Here is an 8,815-nt window from a genome sequence, read left to right on the forward strand (position 1 = left end):
GGCGGCCATACTGTTGGGAAGCCCAGCCATACGGACAGGCCACCAGTGGGCGCTGGAGTCAGCAGCCCTAATTTCCTGCAGGCCCAGCGCAGGCTCCAGACCCATGGACGAATGAGCCTTCCCATGATTTTAGCCCCAGCCGCTGGGTCACCCCTAGCCAGGGCGCTTTCTGAATTTCTGACACACGAAATATCTGTGAGCCTGACAGAGTGGTTGCTGTGTTATGCCATTACATTTTGGGTGATTTATTACATAGCCATAGTAAGTAAAGCAGAGGTTTTCCTAAATTGGCAATTATCCTGAAGTTTTATGTAACATTACCACTAAAGAATTATGAAGCTGAAAGAAACAATAATGAACTACTATTAACTATCAGTAATTTTCTAAACATTCCAAACCACCAGACTAGAGGAAAGATTGCTACCTATTTGCACCAAAGAAAATGATATTACAAAATTGATATTGTTATATAGCAAGGAAGAAATGAAAAAAAAAAAAAAACTCACAAAATGGGTGTTGAACAAAAAGGCAATCAAGGTGTATTCAGGCAAGTAGTGGAGGGAGAAGCCTGGAGGTGTGCCTGGCAGCTGATTCACACAAATATCATGGTGTTTTGTTGTTGTTGTTGTTGTTGTTGTTTGAGATGGAGTCTCGCTCTGTGGTCCAGGCTGGAGTGCAGTGGCATGATCTCAACTCACTGCAACCTCCACCTCCCCAGTTCGAGTGATTATGGTGTCTCAGCCACCCCAGCAGCTAGGATTACAGGTGTGCACCACCACGCCTGGCTAATTTTTCTGTTTTTAGTAGAGACAGCGTTTCACCATGTTGGCCAGGCTGGTCAAGAACTCCTGGTCTCAAGTGATCTGCCCGCTTCAGCCTCCCAAAGTGCTGGGATTACAGGCGTGAGCCACTGCACGCGGCCCATATCATGGTATTTTTAAAAATTTTGTGATATTTTAGAATTTATCGACCTTTTAAAATTTGAATTTTTGTGTGATTTATTTTTATCATTTGCAAAGAATATTAACTTTTGTACCTAACTTTGTGTCAACTTGTATAACCTTCAGGCTCCGTAATACACACCCTTGTGTCACACTGTTCAAAGCACTCTATACAGAGAACATTGTTATTTTATCCGCAATTGGTGAAGCTGGCTGTCTTCCTGTTTCTGCCTCTCTACCGACATTGGTGTGGCTATGGATGTTTTTAGGATCTGGCTAAGGAGATTCCCCAAGCCCTGTCAGATGGGGAACTTTTATTATCCTCATTCTACAAATGAGAAAACAGAGGCAGGAGTTGGTTGATGAACTGCCCCCAGGTCACCCTGGGAGTAGAGCCCAGAGGCCACAGCACAGTCTCCCTCCAGAGGAAGTGCAGGCAAAAGGGAGCATAGAGTCCCTGGATCAAGCCTTGCCTGAAGGAGTAGATCTAGTCCTGGGCGTTTCACTTGGGTCTCAGCACCTCCCCACCTACCCCAGGAAAGAAGGGTTTGGCCACCCCCTTCCCTTTATCCTTGCGTAGAACAGCACTCGATGACAACGTCACAGAGAAGAGGAGGCAGCTGACTGAAAGGGGTGTAGGAAGCATCAGGGCCGATCATCTGTTGAGTTTCCATTCCAGGCAAAAGCCCTGGAGCAGGTGGTTGGTCAGATGGCAAGATACGTAGCGTGAGGCAGGCATGACACATGCTTCAGTGTTCGGCGCTGAGTACCATGGGAAGGCACAAGTGGGCCTGTACTCTTGCCTCATGAGGAAGTGGTTATTTACTCTGCTGACATGAGACAAAGGACCTTTTCCTGTCCAGGAGTGCTCAGGACCAACCAGGAAAGGGACACCTCACCCCTGTCCGCATTCTAGGGCTACTGGAAAGGATAAGCCTTGCTGTAAGCAAGGGACAGGGCACCACCAAGCCAAGCCATCCATTCATCCCACAAATCATTATTGAGTATCTACCATGTCCCAGACAGACAGCTGTGAGAGTAAAAACAGGCCTGATCCCCACCTCCGGTGTACAACCCACCTTCCACTCCATGTCTCTCAGCCAACGGGGTAAGTACAATGTTCCAGAACCTGGGACATTACACCTCAGGCCCTGGAGTGCTGGGGCAGATATGCAACCCAGAACAGAGCCTCTGGAATTCCATGTAAAGAGCCATGGAAGAACTGTAAACAAACATTAGTCAGCTAATTAACTTAGTTTGGAGGCAGTGGTAGCAGGCCCTTGAGCTTTGGGATAAGAAATAGAACCATGTTTCGTTTTGTTTTTTCTCTGAAATTTTTGTTTGTTTTAATACAATTGAACATTTCATCCCTCCCACAGTAATCAAAGCAAACATTTTATCATTATTTTTACCATATTATTCTTGGTATATCAAACTAAATTCCAGGAATGTAGGAAAGTCTGACTTGGAAATACTATATAGAAAAAGGTTGAATTAACACATTACATTTTTTAGTCTTTCCTTGTAAGTATACATTGACATCTACTTATCTGATAGCAGCACTGCTGGTTTTGAGTGAGTTTGGTTTGGTTTGCTTTCCTTACAGAGGGAATACAGTGTGGCAGTCTTATCTTTGGAACAAATTTAAAAAGTAGTAACAAATAACAGAAGAAATACTTCTACACATGTATTTTCCATGGACAATAAATAGATAAGGATATAATTATGAAAAAAATATGCCTCAACTATGCTTTTTAAAATTTCTCTAGGTTTCCTGGTTTTTCTTATTAAAATAGAATGCACTATCAGTACTATCTGTGCTGGGAAAACAAACCCTGAGGTTTGAGTTTCCTCCCTCAGCCCATAGAGTGATATCAAGAGTAAACCTGGATTGAGGTCACCCCGATTGAGCCAACAGAGAATTCTGTAGTATATCTGGTTATTTTACTAATGTGTACATATTCTAGGTTATAATCAAGATACTCATCAAGTATTTTCTATGAAAGTTTTATATCCCCAACAGATTCTTTGATGATTTGTCATGCTACCATAGGAAATTTGAAGAAATAACACATTGTGTAACAGAAATAGACACACAATATAGAGGACAGAAAAGATATAGCTTGAGCCTGGGTTTTTCCTTTAGAATAATTCCTTCTGTAAATCAGACTTTATTTTTACATATAGATTCATCCTATAACTGGTCTTGAATCATAAAGTTAATGACATAGTTGGAAAAATCTAGGCCACACATTTTTGTGGTCTTTTGTCACCCTAGACCACACACAAAAAAACATTCTCCAAGTGGATGCTCTGGTTAGATTACGATGCTCTTAAATAACAATTGACTGAAGTTGAGAATGTAAAGTACACAACTATTTGCAGCAGCAATAGTCTTTCAAAAATGACTAAAACAAACTTTTAAATACAAGGCATATAAAACAGACTATTAAAGAGAGTTTTCCAAACTATATCTAGAAATACAGGAAAATACGTGTTGCCTCATAATAAAGTTAAATCAATATTATTTCTGAATTCTATAAACACTATCAGAGGTTATCGTTTTATTTGAGAACAATGTTTTAAGATCTCCTGAGGTACCTGCTCTGACCTCTCCCAGAACCCCTCTGCCTCTCCTCACCAGGCCTTCTCCACCTCGAGGGCATCTCCCTGCTCCCCACTCTGCCCTGTTGGCCTTTTCCTCTGATTTCTGTTTTTCGCAAAGCTTCCAAGCAATGGAAATGTGTATGTGTGTTTTAAATGTACTGTATTTGTCACTTTCATATTCTAGTTCATAATATTTTTAAAAAAATAGATTGAGACTTTTATACATTTTCGAAACATAAACCGAAACAAAACTGGTTTAGGCATGAATAGGGCCCTCTAAAAGATTATTTCTGTAGGCTGGTTGATCTGAATAGAAGACACATCTTTCTCGAAACTCCAGTAGTGACCCCCTGCTGACCGCAGATTTGGTAAGAGAATCCCCAGTCCAGATTCTATGTTCAGAGTTTCATCCTAACACTCTACTGCCAGGAGTTCTATGAAATTTTGCCATCCCCTCCCCACATAGCACTGACTCATCTGAAAGGCAATAGGTTTCCTGTAAACACCCAGCTCACCAACAGCTGCCAAGGTGGATGACTGCGAGGTAACGACCAGCCTGCCCTGGGTTCAGGAGGGAGTGGGGTACACGTTTCCCACCTGCAAGGCCAAGGGCCCCAGCCACCCTGCTCTCCTCCTGCCCCTGAGGAAGCAGCACCTGAGCCCCCCGCCAGTGCAGAGGAGACTTCCCTTCTGTGCGCCACCGTGGGTGGCCCAGGGGGACTTGAGGTGAAGCCCAGAGCTGAGGGCCAAGCCCAGCCCTCCCCATCACACTCCCTCAGCACCAGCCACAGTTGATGACTTCCCTCACGTGACAGGATTTGAAGTGCATATGTGGATGTGCTTTTAATGTTTTGCCCCTTCCTCCTATTCATTTCTCCCCTTCCTCCTACTCATTTCTCCCATCTTCGGCCAGTGGCACCGACTGTTAAAGCTGGAGATGAGAGAAAGAAAGGGGCCCTCCTGGCTGGGCGCAGTGGCTCACACCTGTAATTCCAGCACTTTGGGAGGCTGAGGCTGGCGGATCAACTGAGGTCAGGAGTTCGAGACCAACCTGGCCAGCATGGCAAAACCCCGTCTCTACTAAAAATACAAAACAATTAGCCAGGTATGGTGGTGCACACCTGTAATCCCAGCTACTCGGGAGGCTGAGGCAGGAGAATCACTTGAGCCATAGAGGTGGAGGTTGCAGTGAGCTAAGATTGCACCATTACACTCCAACTGGGGCAATAGAGCAAAACTCTGTCTCAAAAAAAAAGAAAAAGAAAAAGAAAAAGAAAAAGAAAAAAAGGTGGGGGGGGAGCTCCTTCTGCCTCAAGTCTCAGAGCCAATGTTCCAGAAACAAGGCTCGAAGGCTGACCACTGTGAGGAAAATAAAGACTTTTCTAAATTCCCAAAGTTTCCTTTTACAGACCATAAGCATGGCTTTGAAATGTGGGTCCTGTGAAGAGAGAGTCTTGGAGAAAGTGCCCACCCAGCATACGATGAAAGGAGAAAGCCCCCCTACTTCCAGGAGGGGAGCAGGGAGAAGGACTCACATGTCCTCCCGGCCCAGCCCAAGCCCTCGGGGGTATTCCACATGAACGAATCACGTGGGTGAAATCCCTTAACTGTGGGCTTGGCCCTGTCTCCACAGGCACATCCTGGGAAAAGTCACGTCCCGGGACAGGAGCACTGTGTCCCTCATAGTGATGTCTGTCGACCGTGGGTGTGGGAAATGATTGGGGAAGGGCCCAGGCAGGATGGGGGCCTGTGGTGGTGCTCTCTCATCTTCCTAGGCCCCTAGTGCCCTTCTGGATCCTGATGGAAAGATCCAGAAGTCTTCCTGAACTCCCACTGGGGGTGTGGAGGTAGCTCAGCTGAGAACAAGAGGCCTGCCTGGAGCTGCCGTGGATAGGATGAGGTGAGGCAGAAGCTGGGGGTGGTCAGCCTGAGCCAGGGCCTGCCCCGACCTGGCCAGCATGGAACACAACAGTGGTCCCATCAGCTGTGGCTTTGGCTGTGCATACAAGCAGGAGCGCAAAGGCCCGGCCAGGGACACCTCAGAAGACCCCACATAGATCCTAGACTATAACCCTCCCAAGACCACTGAGGGTCCCGCATGCTTAGCTGCCATCTCGGCTACAAGGATGGGGTAGAGAGAGCTCCAAAATGAGCATTTCCTAAAAGAAGCTCAGTTTATCCAAAAGTGAACCTGAATTTCTTATGTTAAGTGGGAAACTGTAATTCCTCCCAGCCTATTTGCAACCTCCTCCTTACACAACTGTCCAGAGATTTGGGGACTAGGAAATAAGATGTCACAAGTTACGAAGCAGAAAAGGAATCTAAAGGGGATATCTGGAAAGAGACTCGCAGAAGAGGCATTTCTTAAGTTGAGCCTTTAGAAGATGGGTTGGTGCTTACAGATTATTGCAACACCAATTTACAGCATTCTGTGCTGTTTAAAAGTGGAGTACCATTATTAGACATAAGCTCTACTTCAGAGGTCATACAGCAGCTGCATTCAGCCTTTTTGGCTGTCTGTAACCCCTCCCCATATCCCCGTCTACCCTCTTCTCAGAGCCTCTCACCACACTCCATCCTAAGCCCTCTTCCTCATTCAACTACTGCAAACCGCCATCTCTTCCATATCATACTGCCAGCCCTTCTCAAAAAAGCTTGAGTTGGGCCAGGCACGGTGGCTCATGCCTGTAATCCCAGCACTTTGGGAGACCAAGGCAGGCAGATCACCTGAGGTCAGGAGTTCAAGACCAGCCTGGCCAACATGGTGAAACCCCATCTCTACTAAAAATACAAAAATTAGCTGGGCGTGGTGGTGCACGCCTGTAATCCCAGCTACTCGAGAGGCTGAGGCAGGAGACTCGCTTGAACATGGGAGGCGGAGGTTGTAGTGAGCCGAGATTGTGCCACTGCACTGCAGCCTGGGTGACAGAGTGAGACTCTGTCTCAAAAACAAAAAACAAAAGCTTGAGTAGAGGAGGTCTCCAAAGCAGATGCTCCACCAGGCATGCGGGGGGATTAGGCACCCACCACAGCCCCTTCACCAGGGCACAGCAGCAGCCCAGAAGCAGAAGTCCTGGGAGTTCCATTCCTAGAAGCCTCGAAGAGCAGGAAGGAAATCAGCCCCTTTCATCAAGGGCTGCCCCTCTGAGGACACCCAGGGAGGATGGCACCAAGATCAGAGGTGTCAGAGCCAGGAGGACAGAGGAACAAGGCCCTAGAATCCTTTCGGCATTTAAAATATGGAATCAGAATCATCTTGAAGGCAGTATGAGTGACTCTGTAATTCTATGTAAGCTGAAAATACTTGCTGAATACAACTGTCCCCTGTACAGACAGGCAGGCCCTGCAATAAAATGTGAAGCCAAACTAAGGCACATTCTGTTTCTAAAACCTCTCAAAGTTTTCCTTAATCTTTATACTTCTTTAATCTTTAAGAAAAGAAAGAAAATTATAATCAACAAGGCAAAACTCCTACTGCAAAAATAATGTATACTTCAGTTAAATAATTTCTGGGCGGGGCGCAGTGACTCACACCTGTAATCCCAGCACCTTGGGAGGCCAAGGTGGGTGGATCACTTGAGGTAAGGAATTTGAGACAAGCCTGGCCAATATAGTGAAACCCCGTCTCTACCAAAAATACAAAAATTACCTGGGCCCGGTGGTGCATGCCTGTAATCCCAGATACTTGTGAGGCTGGGGCAGGAGAATTGCTTGAGCCCGGGAGGCAGAGACTGCAGAGAGCTGAGATCATACCACTGCACTCCAGCCTGGGCAACAAGAGTGAAACTCTGTCTCAAGAAAGAGAGTATCTGGACTATAAACGTGGCAGTATTGAAATCAGCAAAGATCATTCTGAATAGAATAGGCCGTCTGTATACAATGAAATCAAAGACCAAGACAACCGGTAAATGCTTTCTTTGATCTTAAAACATCGCAGGCTGGATGCAGTGGCTCATGACTGTAATCCCAGCACTTTGAGGGGCTGAGGTGGGAGGATTGCTTGAGCCCAGGAGTTTGAGACCAGCCTGAGCAACAGTGAGAACTAGTCTCCACAAAAATTTTTTTAAATTAGCCAGGCATGGGAGTGCTCGCCTGTGGTCCCGGCTACTCAGGAAGCTGAAGTGGCAGGATCACTTGAGCCCAGAAGGTCGAGGCTGCAGTGAGCCGAGATAGCACCACTACACTCCAGTGTGGGTGACAGAGCAAGAAAAAAAAAATGCAACTTCTACAAAAAGATATGAAGTAAATTTTATTAAGAAGATGTCGGCCGGGCGCGGTGGCTCAAGCCTGTAATCCCAGCACTTTGGGAGGCCGAGACGGGCGGATCACGAGGTCAGGAGATCGAGACCATCCTGGCTAACACGGTGAAACCCCGTCTCTACTAAAAAATACAAAAAACTAGCCGGGCGAGGTGGCGGGCGCCTGTAGTCCCAGCTACTCGGGAGGCTGAGGCAGAAGAATGGCGTAAACCCGGGAAGGCGGAGCTTGCAGTGAGCTGAGATCTGGCCACTGCACTCCAGCCCGGGCGACAGAGCCAGACTCTGTCTCAAAAAAAAAAAAAGAAGATGTCCTCAGTTTTCAAATAAGGGGTGGCCTTATTTGAAGATGAAGGACTGAGAGAAAAGCTAGAAGTTTGAAAGTCTGAAGTTAGTTTCAAGTTAGCTGTTTACCATTCCCATGGCTCATATAGATTCAGAAGAGCTTTTCTAGCAGGTAGAATTATTGGCTCTTAACTCCAAGGTAACAGCTTTGACACACTCAGTTTCTTCAACAGCATACTTTTCAAAAATCTCACGTGTTACTCTCATTCTGACCCACCAGTGTCATGCCTGTCACCCTGGCCGTGCTGAGCTTCCCGCAGTGGGGTTGCTGTGTGGCTTCTGCTGCTGTTCCCACTGGTCTTTAAAAAGGGGGGTTGGGGCCGGGCCTGGAGGCTCATGCCTGTAATCCCAGCACTTTGGGAGGCTGAGGTGGGCAGATCACCTGAGGTCAGGAGTTTAAGACCAGCCTGGCCAATATGGTGAAACTCTGTCTCTACTAAAAATACAAAAAATTAACCAGATGTGGTGGTGGGCACCTATAATCCCAGTTACTTGGGAGACTGAGGCAGGAGAATTGCTTGAACCTGGGAGGCGGAGGTTGCAGTGAGCCAAGATCGTGCCATTGCACTCCAGTCTGGGCAACAAGAGTGAAACTCTGTCTGAAAAATAAATAAATAAATAACATTTAAAAAGGCCAGAGGGTGTCAGGAAGAGACCACTGGCTGA

The sequence above is a fragment of the Macaca thibetana genome, chromosome 7, assembly GCF_024542745.1.
Source record: "Macaca thibetana thibetana isolate TM-01 chromosome 7, ASM2454274v1, whole genome shotgun sequence".
Taxonomy (NCBI): Eukaryota; Metazoa; Chordata; class Mammalia; order Primates; family Cercopithecidae; genus Macaca; species Macaca thibetana.